A 27,281-nucleotide genomic window follows, 5' to 3' on the forward strand; every position below is an offset into this window, starting at 1 on the left:
CAGTCCTCAGTAGTATAAGCCTGGAAGAGATTCTTAATGCAATGCCTATGTTTTAGCTGTCTCTCTACTGCCATCTAGTGCTTCTTCTTCTAATTCATTCGCGGACAAACAAAGATCAAGATCCAAATGAAGATTATATAGAGAGATATGGCATAGCCACCATGAAGTAAACACCAGAGACTGTGTTTTTGAATAGTATTATTTATGTTTTAACATTATAGTTTAACATAAATGACAAACAATCACTTGTATTCTTCGCAGTACTCTTCCAAATAAGTCAGAGAACAAGAATTAATGCAACAGTCATTGTGGATGTTGAGCTTTTTGAAAGGTATACCTAGAAAGAAATTAGAAAATACCATAATTAGTATGCAAGGATCATCGTACACAGTATATAGCAACATATAGGATAAGTGACAAGCTTCTCACACTCTCTTAGCTGGTAATCAAGGATTTATTGACCCCTCTTTTTTTAAGCTGAAGCACTGCAATGCCAGTTCTGACCCCTCACTCGCTAATTTTGTGAACCCTCAGTTACTTAACCAGTCTCTGCTAAGCTGCCAAAGCATGTAAGCATTAGCGGGCAGAATACAACCTTGTACAGGTAATATGGATGAATGAGGTAGCACATATAGAGCACTGGGCCACCTCATGGCATCTCAAGGATTATATTGTAACTTTTCTCCGTGCCGCAATCAACACAACCCAAAATGGGCTAGAAAACCTAAGGAGGTGCTTGTTCAATAATCTGAGCCCCATGATTAAATGATTAATAATTAAATGATTAAGTGTTACTTGAGCAAAAAGTGCTTATCATTAAGCAACTGGGTTGAAGCAAAAACCTGCAGCCACTGCGGCCCTCCAGGACTGTGATTGAGGACCCCTGATCTATAGATAAGAAAACCATTTCTTTCTAGTTCATTTCTTTACATTTTTTACGCGTTTTAATTGTTATCATACATTATTATCATACATGCATAGACCAATACGGCAGCGTTCTGGTGATGAATGGTCCAGCAGTCAATGTGCCAAATCAGTGTTTCTCAAACTCATTCCTGGGGACCCCCTGTGGCTGCAGGTTTTTGTTCCAACCAACTTCTGTTTTTCATTGGACTGTTCTTAGCCTAATTAAGTGAGTCCTTATTTTGGAGTCAATGTAGAAATTACAAACTAAGTTTGGTAGATTTTTATTAAAATGTAATAAGCAGATATATGGGGAATATGTGTTTTTTTTTAAGTCATTAACAGTATTTGCAACCTAATTTTCTTTCTGCTTTTCCAGGTGTTCTGGTTATTTAAATTTATTATTTCCTAATCGGCGGGTCTGACACTGAAGTCGTTGCTGCTTTCATCATCCTGGGCGCCTGTAGGTTGTTAATTTTCACTATTTGGGTTAAATGAGGGGTGGCACGGTGGCGCACAGTGGTAGCGCTGCTGCTTCGCAGTAAGGAGAGCCGGGTTTGCTTCCCGCGTCCACCCTGCGTGGAGTTTGCATGTTCTCCCCGTGACTGCGTGGGTTTCCCCCCACAGTCCAAAGACATTGAGGTTAGGTGCATTAGCGATCCTAAATTGTGCTTGGTGTGTGTGTGTGTGCCCTGCGGTGGGTCGGCGCCCTGCCCGGGATTTGTTCCTGCCTTGTGCTGGCTGGGATTGGCTCCAGCAGATCCTCGTGACCCTGTGTTAGGATATAGTGAGTTGGAAAATGGATGGATGGATGGATTAAATGAAGAGAGAAAACTACACAGGAAAAGGGGAAAATAATAGGAAAGCAATAAAAGAAAGTTAAGCATTTATCACTTTACAAAAAAACAGAAATATTTCTAAATATGTTATAAATGTAAAAAACATGCAGTTGTGTTTTTCTGAATGCAGAATAAGAGAAGACTAAAAAAGACCAGCTAATTAAATGAGACGAGTTGTTATCGATTAATATGTGAATCTGGTTGGAACAAAAATCTGCAGCCACAAGGGGTCCCCAGGACAAAGTTTGGGAACCACTGTGCTAATTAAACTGGACTTTTGGGGAACTCACACCTGATGAACTAGGTGTATAAATGCCTTAAGGTATAAAATCTACAAGTGCAATGAGTTGCAAATTATATTACACTAGCCATGTGCGCCCAACTACGTTGCGCGTATTAAAGTTGTCTGTGAAGGTCTCCCTGTTTAAATGCGGCTACCAGTCGTGAACTGGGCCCTTCGTCATACAGCATTTTGATTTTTTATAAGGGAAACAAAATTACAAAAGAAAACCCTTGGACATTGATAGGAACGGCCTACTCGGAATCACTGTCCGAATAGTAATTATGTGGTGGTGTAGGAGCATTTCTGCTTCTGTCCTTTCACAGTCCGTCTCGTTTTCACGACGCTATCGTTTCCTCTCACGATGTCTTCTCAACCTTTCTCCAATCTTGCAGGTTGCTTTGTGGCAATCCAAAGAGTAAGGCAATATACATGGAGCAATGGTTATAAAAGGGGGACACATAGGTATCCAGGCTCTTTAAAGCATAAATAGGGATCACTTCACTGACATGTGAGCAAACCACGGTACAACTGTGAGATGTGCAGCACTCGCTGGCTACAATGTAACAATAATAATTTCTGGAACGTGTCATTTATTCTACCCACTGTCTTTCTTTCATTCATATGTTACGTAGGCACGTACCTTTTATCTTCGGCAATCTCATTCTCTAACCAAGCCTCAGGAGCTAATCAGCGTAACACTGTCCACCACCCCTTTCGTTATTCAGGCACATTGTTGACATCCGTGAGTAACAACAACGTACTAAACTGAAAGGTGGTCTACGCATGCGTGGAATTTGAGGACAAACAAAGATCAAGATCTAAATGAAGATCTCTTTAGTTAATTTAAAGCACAACAATTTGTTTAGTTTGAATGTCTGTGTTTTGAGGTGTGACTGGAGTAATACAGTCCTCAGTAGTATAAGCCTGGAGGAGATTCTTAATGCAATGCCTATGTTTTAGCTGTCTCTCTACTGCCATCTAGTGCTTCTTCTTCTAATTCATTCGCGGACAAACAAAGATCAAGATCCAAATGAAGATTATATAGAGAGATATGGCATAGTCACCATGAAGCAAACACCAGAGACTGTGTTTTTGAATAGTATTATTTATGTTTTAACATTATAGTTTAACATAATCACTTGGATTCTTTGCAGTACTCTTCCAAATAAGTCAGAGAACAAGAATTAATGCAACAGTCATTGTGGATGTTGAACTTTTTGAAACGTCTACCTAGAAACAAATTAGAAAATACCATAATTAGTATGCAAGGATCATCGTACACAGTATATAGCAACATATAGGATAAGTGACAAGCTTCTCACACTCTCTTAGCTGGTAATCAAGGATTTATTGACCCCTCTTTTTTTAAGCTGAAGCACTGCAATGCCAGTTCTGACCCCTCACTCGCTAATTTTGTGAACCCTCAGTTACTTAACCAGTCTCTGCTAAGCTGCCAAAGCATGTAAGCATTAGCGGGCAGAATACAACCTTGTACAGAAACGGCACTAACACGGGTGGTAAATGACATTCTGATATCCTCTGATGAAGGAAATTCCACTGTAATTATGTTGTTGGACTTAAGTGCAGCATTTGACACCATTGACCATTCGATTTTACTGCACAGGCTAGAAAACGATGTTGGGCTTACTGCCCCCGTGCTCGCTTGGTTCAGTTCTTATTTATCAAATCGATTCCAGTATGTACAGAAATGTGCTGACAGTACTCCATCATTATACACAGAAGTTCAATATGGTGTCCCGCAGGGCTCAGTACTGGGACCTTTACTGTTTTCACTTTACATGCTTCCACTGGGATCTCTCATTAGGAAACATAATGTTAATTTTCACTCGTATGCAGATGACACCCAGTTATACCTTTCATTTAAATCAAATGAAGTTTCTCCGATGTTGTCTTTAATTAGTTGTGTTAGTGAATTAAAGGAATGGATGAATGAGAACTACTTGTCTTTAAATACAGATAAAACAGAGATGTTAATTGTTGGAGGGAATGACGCTGATCACAGCAATATTTTGTCGTCATTTAACTCAGTTGGAATCCCAATTAATTTTACTGAATCAGCCCGCAATCTAGGTGTTATCTTTGACTCTAGCATGTCATTTAAAGCGCATATTACAAAGTCGTCCAAAACATGTTTTTCCATCTTAAAAATGTTAGGAAATTAAGGCGCTTTCTAAATAAACAGGATTGTGAGAAATTAATTCATGCATTTATCTCTAGTAGGATTGACTACTGCAATGCGGTGTTCACTGGCTGTTCAAACTGTTCTCTATACAGCCTCCAGTTAATCCAAAATGCGCTGCAAGAATTATTACAAGAACAAGAAAATATGAACACAAAACCCAGTTCTTAAATCCTTACACTGGCTCCCAGTTAAGTTCAGGGCAGATTTCAAAATCCTCCTTTTAACATATAAAGCATTAAATGGCCAAGGTCCGCTTACTTGTCTGAACTTATCATGACTTACAAACCTGAGCGCACATTAAGATCTCAAGATGCCGGTCTGCTTAGGATTCCAAGGATTAATAAAATAACAGTGGGAGGTCGAGCTTTTAGTTACAGGGCCCCTAAACTGTGGAATGGTCTTCCTGCTTCCATAAGAGATGCCCCTTCGGTCTCAGCCTTTAAATCCCGGCTGAAGACTCACAACTTCAGTTTAGCATATCCTGACTAGAGCTGCTGATTAACTGTACAGATTTCATCTCTGTTGTTAGTCATTAGCACTATAACATAAGTAACATGATAATTATATTTGAATACTAACCCTCACCTATTCTGTTTCTTTTCTCGGTACCCAAATGTGGCAATTGGTGCCACGGCCCACCTGCCAAGTTGTTTGCCTGCCTATGGTAAAGTCATCCCTGATGGAGGATCACAGGAATCATGGGAAAGAGGGGTCCTTTCATCGGAGCAACGTTTCAGCTGTGGCATGGCCAAATGGGGAGGCAGCTAGATGGATGAGGTCTCCAGGACTCTAAAAATATCCAAACCTAATTATGTCATATCATCTACTGTTAAACCGTACTTCTAAAATTTTTATTATTATGCTGTCTTAAGGAATTGTTCTGTTGTGTATATTGTATTGTATTGACCCCCTACTTTTGACACCCACTGCACGCCCAACCTACCTGGAAAGGGGTCTCTCTTTGAACTGCCTTTCCGAGGTTTCTTCCATTTTTCCCTACAAGGTTTTTATTGGGAGTTTTCCTTGTCTTCTCAGAGAGTCAAGGCTGGGGGGCTGTCAAGAGGCAGGGCCTGTTAAAGCCCATTGTGGCACTTCCTGTGTGATTTTGGGCTATACAAAAATAAACTGTAATGTAATGTAATGTAATGTACAGGTAATATGGATGAATGAGGTAGCACATATAGAGCACTGGGCCACCTCATGGCATCTCAAGGATTATATTGTAACTTTTCTCCGTGCCGCAATCAACACAACCCAAAATGGGCTAGAAAACCTAAGGAGGTGCTTGTTCAATAATCTGAGCCCCATGCATTTGTTTTCTGTATCTATCAAAAACGAGTTTCACATATTTGAAAAACCAATGGTTCCGTAGCGCTAACTTAAAGATGTATCCCAGGAGGGTTATTGGGGAAAGGAAAAAGTAAGGTGGAACTCCTTCCTATCACCATTAACAAAAGCTGAACAAAAGAGAAATTTTGGCAAGAATAGACCATTCATTTCAGCAATGCTCCTGAGTCCTATTCACATAATTTTTCCAAAACAACACCAACAGTTCTTAAGATCCCTAAAGTCCTACTAAATACCACAGTTCCTGTTAAAGTATTGCTTTTGTCTATGGTTCTGTGTAAACAAAACTTTGTAAAATTTCAGTGCAATTAACATTAACTGTTAGGCAAGTGAGAACTTGTAAAAGTATGTTTTGAGTGGGACAGGTTGATTAGACATAGGCAGAAGGCAAAAATGGGGTTGAAACTGAGAGATCAAAAAATCGTGCATGGGGATGAAAGTCAAAAAAAACAAAAGAGTGGACTCCCTTAGACTTTATAATTTACTAAGATATGGGATGGTTATTTGAGGAGTAAATCGCAAGACAATAATTATATTATTCACATTAAAGAACCATCAACAACAAATCAAATCAAATTTATAATGTATTGAGCAATTATTATAAAAGTAAAATTGCTGCATATATAAAAGGTAAAGTATCACTTCCGGTTAGTGGAAATAGCCCAAAAGTTGATAGAAATCTGCGTTTTTAACCTAGTACTTGTATGCAAAATTTGGTTGACCTAACTGAAAGCATACTGAATTTATTGTGTTTATATACACACACACACACACACACAGACAGACACAGAGACATAATTCCAAAAATTACATTTTTGGACTCAGGGAGTTCTAAAACATCGAAATTTATCAAAATCTCAAAATGGAATTTTTGGAGGATTACAAATATTTTCCGTATACAAGAAAGACGGGGTGGTCTAAAACATTGAGATTCATCAAAATCTCAACACTGAATCTTTGGACAATTGCAATACTTTCCAAACAGAGAAAGTAAAAATCAAGCAACAGATCTGCACTAACAAAAGACTGTTGAGTAATTTGGTTTGAGAACAAATTCGTTTGACAAAAATCAGTTACATTGTAATCTAGTGGTCATAACCTTCAGGAGCACACAGGTCTCTGACCTAATGACAGGAGAAACAAATGAAGGCATCTGTAAAAAATATATATATATAGTGTGGCAGACCCAGCCAGGATGCCTGGAAGGACTGGGAGGCAGGTTATTCATCCCCCGGGCCATGAGGGGGCACCCACCCTGGATAAGGACGGGACCATTGGGACGGAGCCAAGCGTTGTGGAGCCCGAGAAACCTGCACTTCCGCCACACCTGGGTGGGTGGAGGAAGAACCTTCTAGGGACACCCGGAGTGCCTCCAGGTGCTAGTGCGGCATTTCCGCCACACGAGGAAGTGCCACCGGAAGGGCATCAGCAAACACCTGGAGGACATACGGGTGAATATAAAAGGTGCCACCTTTCTACAGTTGAGGAACTAGAGTCGGGAGCTGGAGGTGGACGAAGCTCCAGTGACGAGAGGAATAAAGGTAGCCCTCGGACAGTTGAAGGCGTGAGTAAGGGTGTTGTGGTGCTGGAGCACTGTGTGTGTGCGGGACTTGTGTTTGGGGACACTAGTTTAATAAAAAGCATGTGTTTTAAGACCTGCTGGTGTCTGTCTGGTTGTGTCCGGGCTGAACATCTCACAATATATATATATATATATTGTGAGATGTTCATGTTATATATATATTATATATATATGTTATATATATAAAACACAATAGCCATGATTCAATAACCTGACCTCAAAATCTGATTCCTTGCCTTGAAAAAATTATAAACAACACAATCCTTCACATTAGGTAGTTTTGTCATGTTATTGTTGAACTCATTGTAAAGTAACAGCCTAGATCCACTATCCGTCTTTCCTCATAACTCATGGCCTACAGTCCTAGTTGCTCTCCTCTGGATTTTCTCTTGCACTGCCATGTACTGTTTTGTAGCATGGAGACCAAAACTGAACATGGTACTCAAGATGAGATTGTCACACATGTGTTATAAAATCCAAGCGTAACCTCCTTTGACTTGCACTCTGCATACTCTTCTTTATAATAACTGTCCTCTGTGACTCCCTGGTTCTTCTCATAAGGTGTGCTTTTAATTATCAGACCTCCCATTGTGTGTGTTTAAACTTAACATTTTTACTTCCTATGCGTAATACTTTACATTTGCTTACATTAAATTTAATCTCCCACAAAGGTGCCCTAAGCCAGTATGCTGTCCAAGTCCCTCTGTAATGATTCAACTGCTTCTAGACCATCTGCGTATCTAGACATCTACATTATCTATGTATCATGTTTTAAAAACAAAATAACATATCTAAGAAGTAAAATTTATGTGATTATGAGAAACAGTCAGTTGACCTGAATTGAACTGCAGTACGGACTCTTTCTGTCACTGTGTACAGGGTAGCACATGAAAGAATCGCCCAACACACATTAAGGTGCCCCTCCTTTCTGTTAGCACTAGAACACACGGTCAGGAACAGCTGGTGGGTCTTCCTGATACTGTTTCACTTAGTAAGCTCTGTTACGGCATCTATGCAGTTAATAGTGAGAGAGAGACGGAGACATGCCATACTCATAACAGTGTATTTCATTTATGGAGCTGTATGCTCAGACAGACTTAATCAAGTCGAGAAGTGAGGGTTTAATGGAACACATTCCTGAAACAAGTGCTCGCAACTGAGTTATTGGTGAACAATTGTAATGCTACTGGTGTTGAGAGCAAAGCACTGAAAACAAGATACCCTTCCTCCTGTACCTCACAAGTTCACTCGTTGCATTGTATGGAAAGAAGTTCTCCCGAACACATTATAGCACAGAGCAGTTTGCATAACTTTTGATGGAAACCATTTTTAGCAGTCTTTAACTTGATCAGTAACATTCCTTAATAACATTTTCTAGTATAATTTAAAAACACACTTTTGAGTGTAATATAACATTTTTTATTTGTTTAATAATAACTGAATTCTTAGTGACATAAACATTAAGACTAACTTTTTCATGTGCCACTGTGTATATGTTTGTGAATTTTTTATTTCAGTCATTTGATATACAGCAAGCCAACTTAAAAGAACACGATATATTGGACTTTTTCTGTATATATGTATACCGAACGTGGTTAAGTAGTACTGAATTTTTTATCAATTTTCTGTTATATCTTTCTTAACATTAATTCTTCTTGTTTGAGTTTTGAAACATGAACAGTTTCTGTTCATGTTTCATCTCACTTGTGATGTCTTTATATGCAAGGAAGTAGATAGCATCCCAGCATTAAAATGAGGATTGATTTGGAAATTGTAGAGGGAGAAGTGCAGCTGAGATTAAATAGGCTGAAATCAAACATTTCATGTATAAATGGTGCGTATGCAGAAAAATGTTGCGTATGCACGTTTCCACGCTCACATCGCAATGTAAAAAAACTAAACTCCTTGGCATACGCAGCGCTACTGTTCCAGTGTTGTTTCCCTTTCTTTTTTAAATCCACATCCCTGACACGGCATTATCAAATACACTGAAATTAACTGCATATCGTTTATTAGTTTAAGTCATCCGATTGTAATTAACCTGTAACAATATAATGGTCCATGGAATAGCCAAACTATTCCAAATACCATAACTGCTTTAGCATTGTTACTCTCAAGTATTTATCCCACTGTATCTGAGTGTGGAATCACAGCTCTACAGCAGCTGATCCGAAAGAGAATTATCGCTATACAGCATCAAGCACACACTGCCTCAGCTATGCACACTGTCTATTGAACTGGTCCCATATGACAAATGCTTCAGGAAGACAAAGCCCGTTTAAGAAGCATGTAATGATTCACACACATAGAGCACATAGAAGAACACATACAATGCAAAAAATTTAACATGCTACTTTAGTTACGATGGGATTTGAGAAACTAATAAATTAAACGATTTTAAGATAAAAGTTTAAAATTTTTTACTTTAATGACAAAATAAACTACAAGATTAAAGTGGAAATTTTGAGATTAAAGTTGACATTTCAAGCTTTTTTTGCCACTGTATGCCTATTTTTTGTCTTTTCTCTGTACCCTAATAGATGGTGGGCTACAACTCGCTTTTTCACGATGACTTTGATATCTGACAACTTCTTTTTTTTTTGGGCACTGTGCGACTTGTGAACTTTAAACTTTTGAGTTTCTCCGGCACTCTATGTCACTCGATCAATTTTCTGTTGTTGTTTATACCACTGTTTAAACCAACAAATAGTACGTTTTTCCTTGCCTCCACTTGGTATTTGCTGAACATCTTCTATTTTCCCCTGTGCTTTTGCCATTGTCTTTTCACAGAACGCTGAGCTTAAGGGCTATTTATAATGATATGCATATTCAAAGAGTCGTAATTCTCGGAGGAGTTGGGGAGTGGCATCAGGTGCGTACTTGTGCGTTACTTTTTATGCTGACCGGGATTTATGTAACGGAAAAACGTCTAAGTTGGCGTGTGCATAGATTCATGTATCTGGATTTTTTTGTGCGTACAGACATTTCCGCTTTTGTCCATACGCCATGTTTTAGTGTTAATTCTATGCACAGCGTTATGCATGAGGCCCCAGGACCAGAGTTTCTAAGGAGGTTAACGAAAACATATACTGTATATGCTCATGTATAAGTCGGGTCTTGAAACCCGGAAAATCAATCATAAAATCAGACCCCGAATTATATACCCGTTCAAAAATGCGACATTTAATTTTTTTTTTACATCTTCTTGCCCCCTCCAATCTCTCACCAGTTTCTCAGACACATCCAATTTTGTGACAGCAGCACAGTCACCAATTTCTTTCGCTACTTCAATGACGTTTAATTTAAAACCAGCTCCATATTTCCCTCTGATTGAATGCTCCATCGTAGATAAGGGATGCTCTTATGATAAAGGTATATGAGGGTGTGAGGTACAAAAAACACAAATCAGTGCAAGAGAGTTTACAAACCTCACATTTTCTTGAATGAGTGCTGCATTAATAGAAATGTTTCTTGAACGAGCATCTCTGAACCACATAAAAACTGAACGAGCATCTCTGAACCACATAAAAACTGCTTTTTCGATGTCTTCAAATGCAGCAGTTCACATACGTTTGCAACCCGAGATTTTTTTTCTTTTTTTGCTTGGTCTTTCAAGAAAGTTGACAGCGTCAATGGCGAAATTCTGAATTTGCTGGCAATGTCTTTTTTTTTTCTCACAATCGAGAGCTGCAAAAACGTAAAGTTTTTTTCTAATATGAACTATTATTGTTTTTTCGTGTCTGCCGTTTCTATAGGAGGGTGACAATGAGTTAAATTCCAGTGGATGATTTTTTAAATGTTTACGAACAATAAGCAAAAGGTATCACTGAAAACCGCAGGAAACAAAAAGGGCAAAAAAAAAAAAAAACAGTACGAAGAAAGTTCGAAGAAAGAAAAAAAAATGACAATATATCTGTTTGGGGATCGTTGTGCACAACTGAGCTGTGGCCACAGAACTAGCTGCTCTGCGGATGACTCATTCAGGCATTTCAAGGTCTTTGGGCACTTCGTTATAATGAAAGTCTCTGCTGAATGTACTTCGTAGTAATGAGATTTCTATAGACTCACGTCATATAGAGAAACTGTCGGGACCATAAAAATACTTCGTTGTAATGAAAATTTCATTGTAAAGATATTCGTTTTAACGGAATTTTACCTGTATATATATAGTGAAACAGGGCGGCACGGTGGCACAGTGGTAGCGCTGTTGCCTCGCAGTTAGGAGACCCGGGTTCACTTCCCGGGTCCTCCCTGCGTGGAGTTTGCATGTTCTCCCCGTGTCTGCGAGGGTTTCCTCCTGGCACTCCGGTTTCCACCCACAGTCCACAGACATGCAGGTTAGGTGGATTGGCGATTCTAAATTGGCCCTAGTGTGTGTTTGTGTGTGTCCTGTGGTGGGTTGGCACCCTGCCTGGGATTGGTTCCTGCCTTCTGTCCTGTGTTGGCTGGGATTGGCTCCAGCAGATCCCTGTGACCCTGTGTTCAGATTCAGCAGGTTGCAAAATTGATGGATATAGTGAAACAGGACAGTAAAGATGAACCTGTCTGGCTCCCTACTCCTGACGACATGCTTCCCTCAGCCCACAGCTTCTGTCTCAGATTAGCGTGAATATATCGCTCCTGCAAGTGAACTATGATTCTTAGTGCAACGAGAGAAGTCGCAAAAAATGATACAAATTATAGAAAAATACCCAATCTAAATCCATTAAGTAGTTCTCTCCTAAAAATCGGAGAGAACTACTTAACAGATTTAGATCCGGTCTCTCCTGAAAAGCAGACAGACAAACGTTAAATTTTATGTATAGAGAGATGAATATATATCTATACTAATAAAAGGCAAAGCCCTCACTCACTCACTGACTCACTCACTGACTCATCACTAATTCTCCAACTTCCCGTGTGGGTGGAAGGCTGAAATTTGGCAGGTTCATTCCTTACAGCTTCCTTACAAAAGTTGGACAGCTTTTATATCGAAATTCTACGCGTAATGGTCATAACTGGAAGCAGTTTTTCTCCATTTACTGTAATGGAGATGAGCTTCAACGCCGTGGGGGCGGAGTTTCGTGTGACATCATCACGCCCCCCACGTAATCACGCAGTACATAGAAAACCAGGAAGTCCTCAAAAAAGCGCTCAAGAAAACATGCATTATATAATTGAGAAGGCAGCGAAACAATAAGAAGCGAGCGAGTGACATATACAACCATATTCATGAGTTCTGCTACTTCGGAAACAAAGCACGATGTAAACCTACACTTTAAATTAAGTTCATAGACAGCCTGCCGCTGGCGTTTGTAATTTAGTGCCTGCCCATATAAGGCCGTCCATCAGCGGCAATCCAATAGCAAACTGCCACGGGTAAATATTCACGGGTGAAGGACTGTGCTTATGGAGAGGAAGATGAGATGGTCAGGGTGGTGTTTGACACAAACTCAGCGAAACTGCGAGAGAAAGTTTTAAGTGCCAGGACTAAGGTAACATTAAATAAAGCTATGGACATAGCACGAGATGGCACCAGCACAGCTGGGAACCTTCGATGCAAGTACACCGAGTGGCTCACGTGAACTAGACGCAGTGCACAGATAAAAGCAACAGTTCCAAATAGCGCTGAACAAAACCGAATTACACAATTGAAAAGGCAGCAAAAATATGAAGCGCCTGATAAGCATATTCATAAATGCAGCTACTGTGGAAACAAAGCACACGGTGGAAAAAGTCAATGTCCCGCTAAAGGAAGACAGTGTAAAAAAAACCCGTGCATGCAGTGTGTCAGGTCTCAGATAAAGAAGAAGACGAGCTGTTTATTGATGCAGTAAGAAACGAATCGATGAATGAAACCTGTCATCTTTACAACGATTGACAAACACGGAATGTAACTTGAACACAACACATCCTACAAATACGAACCTGATTGAAAGAAATAATGATAATCAAATCCTTGATGACAGCAACACTCAGTAACACTCACAAAACAAATACTGTATATTGACAGTCATGTTACGTTATTTTTAAAATGTTCCCTTTTCTTTTCTACCTTTTTAACACACTACTTCTCGCTGCGATACGCTGGTATATATATATGTATATAAATATATCCCGCTCTACATACTCGAATAATGGATACTTTATTCGCCATCAATGATTGTTTTGGTAAAGCCATACTCAGTGTATTCATTAGATGAACGGTAAAAAGTAAGAGCGAGGGGAGGATGACTTATTGAGGCATGCAGGCTGTAGTGCGTCAACTCTATCTGAATTGTGCGATCACATTTGAAAAACATATCTTTTCAAGTTCTATTTAGTCCATATGTGTCAAACTCAAGGGCGCGGGCCACATCCGGCGGCGTGTAATTATAGCCCGAGATCATTTTATATACTGTATTATTGTTATTAAAGCCCGGTATATGAAGCGCTGGTAACACAATAAACTACAGATCCCATAATGCAGCGCTTCAGCTGCCTTGCTAACACTTACCGCTTACTAGAGTTATTGCGCACTGAGTTTGCACGGCGCTTTGGTGACTTTGAAGAACAAAAAAAGTCCGTCTACATGCGGCTCGAACCTTGTGCATGTTTGGTAGCACATATCTGTGTGAGAAGCTCTTCTCAGTGATAAAGAATAACAAAACAGCACACAGGAGTCGCCTCACTGATGAGCACCTGCAATCCATCCTGAGAATCTCCACAACACAGAACCTCACACCAAACAGAAACGAACTTGTGGCCAAAAAGATGCCAGGCGTCCAGCTCTAAAATGACATATGAGCAAAGACAACTGAATGATTTGATTTTTATTGCACGTAAGAGCGGAGTCAACGTTTTAACAAACAGCGTATTGCACTGATCTGAAATAGCTGTGTGTGTATATATGTAGATATGTATGTATATGTATATATATGTTTATATATGTGTGTGTGTATGTATGTATATATATATATATATGTATTTGAGTGTATATATGTGTGTATGTATGTATATGTGTGTATATATGTAGATATATATGTATGTATATATGTGTATATGTATAGATATGTATATATATATATATGTTTATGTGTGTGTGTGTAAATATATATATATATATATATATATATATATATATATATATATATATATATGACAACAACACTCATCACTCACAACAGTGACAAAACAATTACATTGACAATCAGGTTACGTTATTTTCAAAATGTTTCCTTTTCTTTTCATTGCTTCTTTAACACACTAATTCTCCGCTGCGAAGCGCGGGTATTTTGCTAGTATAAAATACTTAGGCATTATACAGAATGATAAATACTATTTAGGCAAAGTATAGATTTCCTAGGCATCCTAAACCATGCCTAATTTCACACATTGATGGTAACATATGCTTTTATATATATAACCATATGTATAGTCATGAATGTGAGTCTTAAGATCACCTTGTCGATTCTGATCAAGTATGCAGTACCAGAGGAGGCACTGTAGCTATCTGTCTTGGCCCAAGAAGCTGGCTGACCACACTCTCATCACTACCTCAAGCCTTCTGGTCTGAGACATGTAAAAAGAACCTGTCCCCAGACTCCCAGCAGGGTGGTGCTCCCAGTTAGATGAAAGTAGAAGAAGATTTTGAATTCTAGTGCCCCTGTGGTCTGTTTATTTAATTGCAGTTTTTGATTTAGGAAAAAATATTCAGTAGGGTGGCCTGGTTGGCACTTCAACTGTTGTTGGGACTGTGGAATTTCAGTCGTTCATGGCAAGATAGATAGATAGATAGATAGATAGATAGATAGATAGATAGATAGATAGATAGATAGATAGATAGATAGATAGATAGATAGATAGATAGATAGAAACACACACACATGCACATTGTTCTGAACACACACCAGAATAACTATATAGCAAGAAAATTAAAAACAAAGAAAACTTCTGGCTTGTCTGATCCAGCCACTGTGAAGTATTATACAGATGTATGACTGTTGGTATAAAGGAGCCCTCAGTGTTTCTTGACACACTTCTGCAGAACAATTCATTGGCTGAAAGTCCTCAGTGTTATTGTACTTTCAAATATCATCTATTTCTTTTAGCAGTATTGGGAAAATCATATCATGCCAAGAAGTGGTGTTCATATTCCATGCACCTACAATCTAAAAATCCTGATCTTTAATGGCACTTTATGGTTTTTTACTGAGATTTGTGTTTCCTAGTAAAAGTATTGCTTGTCAAAGCACTATTTTATTCTGGGATGGGTTCTTTGTATACGAAGTTGATTCTTTGTGCTTTGAAAAACTTCCTAATATGTAGAAAAAACTGAAAAATTTAACATATGGTAGTCTACAAGACACTAAGAGATTAGGAAAACCTGGACAACCTTTTTTTTAACAATCTATAGCACTAAGCACCTGTAAGTCTTCAGTTGTAAAGTTTAAATGCAGCTTCTGTTTACATCTACCTGAAGCTATCAATATATTTTTTCTTATTTTAAATTTACTTATACTTACATTTCGTACTGATTTTATTTACTAATTTTACATGATTTTTCTTTTGTGCCTTAAGAGACTTTATTAGTCCCCAACAAGGTTGTGGGGGTTGCTGGAGCCTATCCTGGATAGTATAGGGCCTAGGCAGGAACAAGCCGTGGACAGCGTGATAGTTCATCACAGGGCGAACACAGATACACACTCACCCTAAGCACACACTACGGCCAATTTCACCAAACCTGCATAACTTTGGACTGTGGGTGGAAACCCACCTAGATATGGGGAGAATATGCAAACTCCATGCAGGGAGGTCCTGAAATGCCAACCCTGGTTTTCATACTGTGAGGCAGGAGCACCACTACTGCGCAACCCTTCTTAATTATTTATTCCAATTTAAAGTGCAGAACTGAAATGAAATGTAGGTGCGATGTTTTTGACCCAATAACCCAAATTTAAAATGCTTTAGTAAATTTTTCAGAAGCCTAACTGTACATTAACACTAGAATTAACAAAGCTTACGAGAACACTGATAAATCCAGCCCACCTTAAATCCACTCTCACGTCTCCATTCAGCGTCTTTTGTCTTGTAAATGTGTCGATAATCCCAAACAGCAAACAGCCTGCTATACTATCTCATACCATTAGTTTGCACGATACGTTGGCGAGCATTGTAAGCCGTGCTGTTTCTTTCAAGGACAGGTGATTGGCTGGATGATGCCGGACTTCGTCCTGTATCCAAACTATGGTGCCATCTTTCTCCTTTATGCCTGGTGCAGCTTCGTTGTTCTTATACGTGAGTGAACGTTTCTTGTGGGGAGGGCTTCTTGTTCTCTTTCTCCGATCTGAGTTCACCTCTGTTATAGCGCGTCTTTATTTGAAAAGAGCAGTGTCAGATCGGGGCGAACGTGAACGCAACTGAGAGAATAAAACTGAATAAAAAAACGCTGACTTTGACAAGCACTATAAATTTACAGCACCTGTTACAGACGCAAATAAAATGTATGTTTTTATTATATAATATTAACAATAATAGCAGCTCTCTATTCAAAACAGTAAACTTGAGAAGCTGCCAGCATCGAACCCAGAACCTCTTGATTGGGAGTCAGCAGTTCTTAGTATTTCAATACGCAAGCTGTCACATCAACCTCCTACTGTAACCTGCTTTCTTTTTTTCTTTGGTTATATTCTTGAATATAAGCACACTTGTTTTGTTATACTTGTACTTTTTGTGAAAGTGTTTATTTAAAATTTGGACTTCACACCTTATACACGTGTTGTAAAGACGGTCCTTGAGTGTGTGCGTAGGAAATGTTCACATTTGAATCTGATGATTGTGTATAGCGCAGAACTGTACCTCTCTGCACTATGCTGTCCTCTGCATCTCCTGGAGTTCAAAAGAAATACCAACATGCAGCAACAAGATCAGAACAAAAAAACCAAATGCGGTCACTAACTACAACCGCATGAAGCTATGCAAATTATTATAATGTGGCATTAGTACAACAACGTTTTCCGAAATGTACAATACAGGTCATAGAACGAATTATTCCAAATGTCATATATACCGAAGTCTCTGTTTTGTCAGTGTGGCTTTGACATCATGGATCAGAAGGTGCATACTAATTCAGCATGAGCAGGAGCACTCAAGAATAAAACTGAATAAAAAAAATTCCCATCCACAGTCATTCTCAGTCACGCACAACACTCACATCCACAGTTTTCCCAGTCTCATTCGCGTACAAGATCTGACACGGTTTTCAGATAAAGAGGGGGTGTAACAAAATAAGTTTGTTTGTTATATCACGTCTTTATCTGAAAACGGCGTCAGATCCAGGGGGTGTGTGGGAGCTTGAACGTGAGTGAGAGAATAAAACTGGACAAAAATGATAACTTTAACTATAAATTTACAGACACAAATCAAATGTATGCTTTTATTGTGTGATATTAACAATAAGAGCAGCTCACTACTGAAAATGGTAAATTTGGGAAGCAGCTGATATCGAAACCGCAACCTCTTGAGTGAAAGGCAGCAGTTTTTAGCATTGCACCACGCAAACTGTCGTATCAATTGCCTACCATAACCTGCTTTCTTTTTTCTTCGGTTAAATTCTTCAATAAAAGTGCACTTGTTTTGTTATACTTGTACCTTTTCTGAAAGTGTTTATTTCATATTTGTATTGCAGGCTTCATACCTTATACATTTCATGTCTACATTTTTTCAATTATTACTAAAACATGAAAAACATTTCTGTGTTAACTACGTTTTACATAGATTGTTGTTGACACAGAACACACATGAAATGTATGTATTCCAAATGATGATGTACTTTTTTACCCTATAAAGCTCCAGCACTTCACTCGAAGATAAACACTGAGCACTGACAAACTTCTTTGTGAAATGAACTGCAGCGGTGGGGATACCAGGCTGCTTGTTGCTTATCGACACATTTATAGGACAAAAGATTCTGATGGAGAGGTGAGAATGGATTTAAGGTAGGCTGGATTTACGAGCTTTCTCCTAGGCTCTGGTAATTCTAGTTTTAAGCTACAAATTAACACAGAAACATTTAATATTTGTTCTTACGATTGGGATTCTTTCGTGGATCGATTTTATACATATCAAATCCACAAAGAAAATTTATGGCATCAACGAGGTCACCCCCACAAAGGTGTTCGACAGGAGCAGAATGGACCACTGGAAAGGTTAAGAGAAGAAGAAATGCCAGCAGGCAGGAGACTCTGTAGTACAGGACCATGCTGGCTGAAGGTTTTAGAAAGCTCTGCAAAATAAAAAGGAAAAATAATACCAATGAGGTTCAACAGTGATATCAGCCATTGCAATCATCTTCTTTGTCAGGAACTTTGTCATATCTGTAAAGAACTGTTGTGTCTGAATTTCAGAAAAATAAAAAAAATAAAAGATTAAATACAGATGATTTTTAAACAGAGATCTCTTTCCTTTGTACTTTAAATTTCTGAAATCATGGCAGGGTTTACAAAAGTAAAAAGGCTAATGCATGCATAAACAGATGCTGCTGCTGCAGTCAATGGATGACCAACTTTTTCAAACGTTTTGCAATGTCGCGCACATGCGCATGGGAGGCAGCTTAAAGGCTCAAAAGAAGGTAATTCCTGATCAGACCGGGGATGGCAGAGTGCATTGATCCTTTCTCTTATCTCCCCACAGACCAAATGCGGGAAATTCCACCTGCTCCGCCCCAGAAGACGTCACTTCTGGTTCTACCTTCCAAGAAGTCGTTACCCGATGACGTAATTTCCAGTTCAGGTCAAGATCCTTCCTCTTCCTGCCATTCCACTATATAGCCACCATGTTTACTAGCCAGGACAGTTCTGTTTTGGACACTTGTCTGTAAAAAAACATTTTTCTCCGAATTTGCAGCCAATTGTCAAGTATACTTGAGGCTGCCCCAAACCTCTTGTGTGTGTTAAGGCTTGATTATTTAGCACAGAATCTTAAAAAAAGTTTCTGATTGGCTGTATCATGTAGGAATTTAGGGGAAACATGACATAAACATTTATTGAATTTAAAGTGTTTAATCACTTAATGATGGTGACATTGCATTGGTTCAATTGAGCTAAAAATGTATCTTTAGTAATATGATCTACTTCATGGCTTTGTATGCTTGAAGCATGATGTCAGCCACTTGAACATAGTTGGGTGTTCAGCAGATGCCAAGAAAACTCTCAACATGAAGTGGTGAGGCGGCCTTCTGCTGCTATGCACCTAAAATCTGGAATAGCCTGCCAATAGGAATTTGCCAGGCTGATACAGTAGAGCACTTTAAAAAAACTGCTGAAAACACATTACTTTAACTTGGCTTTCTCATAACTTCACCTTAATTTAATCCGGATACTCTATATATTTAATTCATTATAATAACTATTCATGGTGGCTTTAATAGCCGTACTGACTCCTACTCTCTCTTTTGTTTCTTTTCCCGGTTTACTGTGGTGGTGATCTGTGCCATCACCACCTAATCAAAGCACCGTGATGTTCCTACATTGATGGATTAAAAGCCAGAAGTCTACATGGTCATCATCATCAAGCCCTTCCATTAAAACCCTAAATACAAAGAGGACTGTTTCATTTATGTGAGGTAGAATGCCCAGAGGGGGCTGGGTGGTCTCGTGGCCTGGACCCCCTGCAAATTTTATTTTTTCTCTCCAGCTGTCTGGAGTTTTTTGTTTTTTCTGTCCTCCCTGGCCATCGGACCTTACTCTTATTCTATGTTAATTAGTGTTGTCTTATTCGAATTCTTACTTTGTCTTTTATTTCTCTTTTCTTCATCATCAAAGCACTTTGAGCAACATTATTTGTATGAAAATGTGCTATATGAATAAATGTTGTTATTATTCCTGAGTATCTTTCGTGTGCTTTCCTCCAGCCTGGCTCACAGATCTTCAAAAATCTTGTCATTGAAAATGTGGACCAACAAAAATGTCCTCCTTAATCTTGGCGTCGCTTATTCATGGAAACATTTTCCTCAAATATCAAATTCCTTCACCCACCTATCCTGACTGGGATTAAACAAAGATCATGAATCGGCTGGGAGGCCAATTAAAAGGAAGGACTAAGGGAGATGAGCACTGATAAATATTTTCTCCCCCAGTATGCAAGGTGACAACTGCCTTAGTTTAGGATTCAACACAGTTCATGCTGGGACCTGTAGTCCTGTGAGGCAGCCCTGTTGGGTCTCTTGGGAGCTGCAGGAGGGAAGTGATGTGATTCATCATCCCTACTTTTCCAAATCCAAATCATATTATGTGATATCTTCTACTGTTAAATTCTGCTCCGTACTTGTAATATATTATGTCTGTGTGGGTTTCCTCCGGGTGCTACGGTTTCCTCCTACAGTCCAAAGATATTTAGGTTAGGTGCACTGTGTGTGTGTGTGTGTGTCCTGCAGTGGGATGGCACCCTGCCCAGGGTTTGTTTCCTGCCTTGCGCCCTGTGTTGGCAGGGATTGGCTCCAGCAGACCCCCGTGACCCTGTGTTAGGATATAGTGGGTTGGATAATGACTGACTGTATTGAGGATTACTTGTGTTCTGTTCTGTGTATTGTGTTGTATTGACCCCCTTCTCTTTGACACCCACTGCACACCCAGCCTACCTGTAAAGGGGTCTCTCTTTGTACTGCCTTTCCCAAGGTTTCTTCCATTTTTTCCCTGCAAGGGTTTTTTTGGGGAGTTTTTCCTTGTCTTCTTAGAGAGTCAAGGCTGGCGGGCTGTCAAGAGGCAGGGCCTGTTAAAGCCCATTCCAGCACTTCTTGTGTGTATTGTTCTCACTATAAGATCCCCGAAGGATATTCCAGTCTGTAGTTCCAAAGCAGTCTCTCAGAGCCTGCTCTGCCTTCAGGGGACCACTTCCTGAATGAGCGTGTGGTTGTAGGTAGCTCCCTCACTCTTGGTTTGTAGTGAGGCTGAAGCAGAACCAGGTTACAGCAGGGTGGCACTGTATGCGTCTTTAACATTTGCATACAGTAGGTCAATAGTCCTGTTTCTCCGGGTGTTACAAGATTGTATTGTACTTTTGTAGAAATTCCAGGTGACCCGAAAGATACTTTTGTTGGGCTATACCATAGCACTGAAAGTACACCCAAGTCCAAAATAAAAGAGACCATTCTACCTCATCCCAGTTGAGTTGGAGTCAGGTATGGAGGACAAACAAAGCTCGCCTAGGAGGTGTGGAGGAGAAGACAGAGAAAGAAAGAGAGAAGAATTATGTGGTTTACGTCACATTTGGTGCATTTCTTTAAGGTATTCTTGTGAATAAACCATTTATTTATACAGGGACTTGTGTATGTGACATTGTGTCTGGGGTTTGGGGTGCTGCAATGTCCCCTAAGGTTCACAGAGAAAATCACAGAAATCAAGGAACTGCAATAAGTGGTACATGATACCAAAAGTTAAAGGTGATTTGCAGGCCAAAATCTATAAGATACACCCAAAAGTGTTCAAGAAGCAATATTTTTGTTGTCTAGTGTGCTAAAAAGAGACCTGGTAGGTGAATCAGGAACAGTCGTTACCTCAATATCACACACGGGAAACTAATCATTGCAACTTACCTGATCCTCAGTTGCCAAAGACCCTTGGTTTTGTTTGTTTATCCCACCATGGGCCACAACAAGGTATACCAGTCTGCTATGCCGTTTATAAATATGGTGCTTCTCTAAACCTGGAAGGCGTTTCTGATTGAACAGGAAGTAACCCCTAAAACAGCTTTATTGGCATAGTGCGACCAAGCACTTGACTACAGGAAGACAGCTACAACCTAATGACAGCCAGGGGGAACTAGGAGATGACAAATAGAGAGACATGGACCTTGTGTAGAGTAAGACACCATACACAGCTAAGAACGGTAAAGCATTGTGGAAACTGTCTAAGGAAGACTATAGACTTGTTTGCCTGTTACCATACTAAGAATGTTCATTTTTTTGGAGCACTATTGTCACAATAAAAGTTTCCTCACTTTATTCTTCAAATCATGCTAAAATATGTATTTTTATATAAATGAAAAAGTTGGGATGCTGTGTAAGATGTAAACAAAAACAGAATGCAATGATTTGCAAATCTCTGCAGTCCATATTTTATTCACAATAGAACAGATGTTGAAAGTGAGAAGTTTTAGTATTTCATGGACACTATTGGCTCATTTTGAAGTTGACGACAGCAACATGTCTCAAAAAAGTTGGGATGAGGGCAACAAAAAGCTGGAAAAGTAAGTGGAACTAAAAAGAATCATTTGGAGGACCATTTTTCACCTAAATAGGTTAATTGTCAAGAGGTTAGCAACATGACTGGGTATAAAAAGAGCGTCTTAGATTTGTAGAGTCTACTACTGAATCTACAAATCATGGAACAATTTCATAATAATGTTCCTCAATGTAAAATTGTGAAGACTTCGAATATCTCATCATCTACATTACGTAATATCATCAAAAGATTCTGAGAATCTGGAGATATCTCTGTGTACAAGGCACAAGGCCGAAAATCAGTATTGGATGTCCGTGATCTTCAGGCCCTCAAGCAGCACTGCATTAAAAACAAACCTGATTCTGTCATGAACATCACTGTATGGACTCAGGAACAGATCCAGAAATCACTGTCTGTGAATGCAGTTCACCGTGCCATTCACAAACACAGGTTAAAGCTTTATCATGCAAAGAAGAAGGCATACATGAACAATATCCAGAAACGCCGCCATTTTCTCTGGGCCAAAGCATCATTTAATGTGGTCAGAGGCAAAGTGGAAAACTGTTCTGTGGTCACACAAATCAAAATTCGACATTCTTTTTGGAAAACATGGACGCTGCGTCCTCCGGACTAAATAGGAGCGGGACCACCCGGCTTGTTATCAGTGTTCAGTTCAAAAGCCTGCATCTCTGATGGTATGGGGGTGCATTAGAGCTTATGGAATGGACAGCTTGGACATCTCGAAAGGCCCCATCAATGCTGAAAGGTACACACTCAGGTTTTAGAGCAACAGATGCTCCCATCCAGATGACGTCTTTTTCAGGTAAGATCTCAGCAAGACAATGCTAAACCGCATACTGCATCTACAGTGTTACAACTGCCTGGCTTCATAGTAGAAGAGTCCGTGAGCTGAACTGGCCGGCCTGCAGTCCACACATTTCATCAATTGAAAAGATTTGACGCCTTATGAAGTGCAAAATAAGACAAAGAACACCCAGGTCTGTTGAGCATCTAGAATCCTATGTCAGACAAGAATGGGACATCATTCCTCTCCCGAACGTCCAAGAACTGGTCTCCTCAGTTCCCAGACGTTTATGGACTGTTGTTAAAAGACGAGGGGATGTTACCCTGCTGTCCCAACTTTTATGAAACGTGTTGCTGCAACCAAATTCAAAATAACTTTACTCTTTTCTTAAAATGGTACATTTTCTCAGTTTAAACATTTGATGTGTTTTCTATGTTCTGTTAAGAATAAAATATGGGTTAATGAGGTTTGCAATTCAGTGCATTCTGTTTTTATTTACCTTTTACACAGCATGCCAAACTTTATGGAAATGGGGTTGTATTTTAAACAAAATAAATCACTGTGATTTTGATGAAATGCCATCATTTTATACCTGTCATGCCCTGTTTTCTGTATGTAGCAGGCACGTCAAGGAGCATAAAGGAGATTGCAGAGGTGCTGAGTCCTCATAGGAGTGTAATATTCTATTTTCACTCTGAATTTGTGTCTAAAAGACAGCTTGGAATCTTTAATGTACAATAGTAAAATAAAGGAAATAAAAATGGATTATACAACTCATACTTCTGGTTTCACTCTACCTGCCTAGTGTCCTACTGTATACATCTAGGCCAGGGGTGGCGAACTCCAGGCCTCAAGTGCCGCAGTGGCTGCAGGTTTTCATTCTTACCATCTTCTTAATTAGTGACCAGTTTTTGCTGCTGATTATTTTTTTAATTAACTTGACTCAGGCCCCTTAGTTGTTTCTTTTTCTTTAATTAGCAGCCAAACAATAATGAGACACAAAACAAGCCACCACATGACCAGCTCCCCTGTGCCCATCACACAATATCTGAAATTAAAGAGAGGTCTTGGTAAGGTTGATCTCTCAGGTCACCAAAACATTTTGACATTGGTGCTCTTGACGGAAAGATCAGAAAAACAACAATTTTTGAATGTGTGCTGTGGCAGAATGAGAGCAGCAATAAGTCATGGAATTAAATAACAGGTTTAATTAACAGCAAGAACTGGCTTCTCATTAAGAAAGTGATTGGAGTGAAATTGGTTGGAGTTTGAAGCCCCAGTTTAGCTGGTCATCTGTTAGCTCATTTCTGCTTGGCTGTCATTTAATGAAGAAAGGAATCAATTCAGAGGGTTGAACTCTTCTAACAGGGCTATTAAAGTGATGGGGAAAAAGTTAATTAGCGGTGAAAACAGGTCACTGATTAGGAAAAGGGTTAGAATGAAAACCTGTAGCCACTGCGGCACTCCTGGCCTGGAGTTCGCTACCCCTGATTTAGGCTAACTTACTCATGTTCTGAATGGAATTTGTTAAAAGGAAGAAAAAAATGTAATATACAAAATATTTTGTAGAAGAAAGGTGGTGCAGTGGACACGCTGGTGCCTTGCAGTAAGGATCCCAGGGTTCATATTTTACATGGTTTCCTTGTGTCCCTGTGGGATTTCTTTGAGTGCTCCAGTTTCCTCCCTCTGTCCAAAGACATAAAAGTTAGTTGAATTATAAACAGTAGATTGGCCCTGGTGTGTATGTGGGTGGTCGCCCCACTGCTGCTTTGTTCAGGGACTTTTCCTAACATTTGCCTTGCTGGGATAGGCTTGATGCAGGTGTGACCCTGGCCTGGATAAGGCAAGTTAGTAAATGACATTCCCAACGTATAATTCTTTTTTCAGTCTTAATCCTTATGATGTCTTCAAATGCTGACTCAAATCTGTAGCCTGATAGCAAAACCCCTTTTAGGTGCCCTGGATGTCAAGTTTATCTCCCTAAACCTACTTCACCTGGCCATCTTAACCAGTAGTAGTGATGATCATTATGTCTTAGAACAGATGGCATTTAGGATGTTTTTATGGGTTTTGAGGAACTAGTGGAGGAGCTTCTCTCTTCCTACCTAGCACTTGAATGTCATTTTTTAATCCTCTTAATCCAGACCAGGGTCACAGGCAACATAGGACAAAAGGCAGAAACAGATCCTGGATGGAGTGCCAGTTCATCACAGACCAAACACACACTGGGGCCAACTTATCACTGCCAATACAGCAGACCTGCATGTGTTTGGACAGCGGGAGGAAACCCATGCAGACCTGAGGAGAACGTGCAAACTCCACAAAGGGAAAGTTAACTCATCTGGTCTCTTTAGTGCAAGGCAGCAGCGCTACCACTGTGTCACCGTGCCGCCCCAGCTGAGCACAAAATTAGAACAACAGAACAATCTAGATGAGAACAGGCCATTCAGCCCAACAAACTTTGACATCCACTTAATTCTTCCAAAAACACAATATAGTTAGTAATAATAAATATCAGTAACATTAATTAATATGTCTTTACAAATCCTAATCATCTGGATTTTTCCCTCGGACATCATTCAAATTGGGAAACATTATAATGGAAAGTGGAGTGAGTCTATGTTAGCAGACGTCTGACGGTCATTCCAACAAGAAACACCTAAGTGGAATTAAAAAGAAAAAAAAAACTACCAAGTGACTACCTTATGTAGCTGATAATTATATTTTTAACAATTATATGTGCAATGAGAAATCAAGCAATGTGACACCTTTTATTGGCTAACTGGACAGATCACAATATGCAAGCTTTTGAGACAACTCAGGCCCCTTCTTCGGACTTCTCATTGCATCCATAATGGCTAACACGGTACAACAACCTACTAACACAAACAATTACAGTATATGTGTAATTTATCAGTATTTTTAAAATCAGTCAGTCATTGTCCGACCCGCTATATCCTAACAAAGGATTATGGGGGTCTGCTGGAGCCAATCCCAGCAGGTACAGGGCGCAAGGCAGGAACAAACCCCCGTGCAGTGCGCAAACCCACCACAGGACACACACACACACCCACCCACATACCAAGCACACACTAGGGGCAATTTAGAATTGTCAATGCACCTATCATGCATGGCTTTGGACTATGGGAGGAAACTAAAATCTTAATTCTAAAAATAACCCTAACCCTAACCCTAACCCTAAACCTTCATATATCATAAACTGAATGAGACTGAGTAATGCTGTTACCAGATCTGGTTTTAGCACCTACATAAAGTAAAATAAAAGTATATAAAGTAAAATATTTGACAGGAGCTGATTCTTTTTTCTTTACAGACCTTCTAAATAAGTAACTCCAGTTGAAACAAAACTCTGTTTAAGGACTGAACTTGAGGACCACTGCTCTGAAGACTATTTAGGTATTTATATCGACCTGCTATGTCCAAACACCCACTGGTGCAGGGAGATTTACGAGGGAAGTTTTATTCAGCCTGCACCAGTCGTCGACAGCCACATATGTTAGAATATGATTAGAGCTGCAAAGATGAACAAATTAGACACATTACACCTGTTCTTTACGTTTACAAGATTCCACCTTGCTTGAAACATCTGGTAGTAAATTCTGGAAAAGTTGTGTGCCATCTCCATAAACGGATTAACAAATATTAATAATCAATGTCTGGCAGGGTTTGTAACACATAACAAACCTCAGTAACATTTGTCTAAGAAAAAAAAAGTGTTGTCATTACTTGTAAGAATTTAATTGTATATGTTTAACTGAAATTGGAATTCTGTACAATAACATTTTAGATTTTCATAATTATCACATATTGACTTTGTTTTCCACCTTTCCAAGTCTAGGATGAAAAATTACATTTAATCTTAATGAGACAATTTAATAAACTAAACGTTATGCAAGAGAAAAGCTATGTTGTTGTCATTTTAGCATTATAGCATTACTTAACATTGTAATAATGTTAAACAGGATTTAAAAGGAACTTGATTAGTTATTACCCTTTGAAAGAATAGAAGCAGCAGGTTCCTCTTGTTATTGCTGCAAGTCTCTGGTGTGTTTTGCACTAACCACCCCGTGTTATATTTAAAGGCTTTTCAAATCATCAGCCCTCTATTTACAGTTGACTTTG

At 39.3% G+C, this 27,281-nt stretch overlaps 1 long non-coding RNA gene across 2 annotated transcripts; it reads right to left on the reverse strand.

Moving 5' to 3' along the window:
- Positions 1-181: 181 nt before the first annotated feature.
- Positions 182-27,281, reverse strand: LOC120523335. 2 transcript variants are annotated; one of them, XR_005632595.1, is made up of 3 exons: positions 27,151-27,281; positions 18,204-18,399; positions 182-337 (listed from the first exon to the last, which is right to left on the reverse strand). It is a non-coding gene; the product is annotated as an uncharacterized LOC120523335 (long non-coding RNA). The 2 variants fall into 2 exon arrangements; XR_005632594.1 differs by lacking the exon at positions 182-337 and adding an exon at positions 3,113-3,255.

The sequence above is a fragment of the Polypterus senegalus genome, chromosome 1 (assembly GCF_016835505.1).
Source record: "Polypterus senegalus isolate Bchr_013 chromosome 1, ASM1683550v1, whole genome shotgun sequence".
In the NCBI taxonomy this organism is placed as follows: domain Eukaryota; kingdom Metazoa; phylum Chordata; class Cladistia; order Polypteriformes; family Polypteridae; genus Polypterus; species Polypterus senegalus.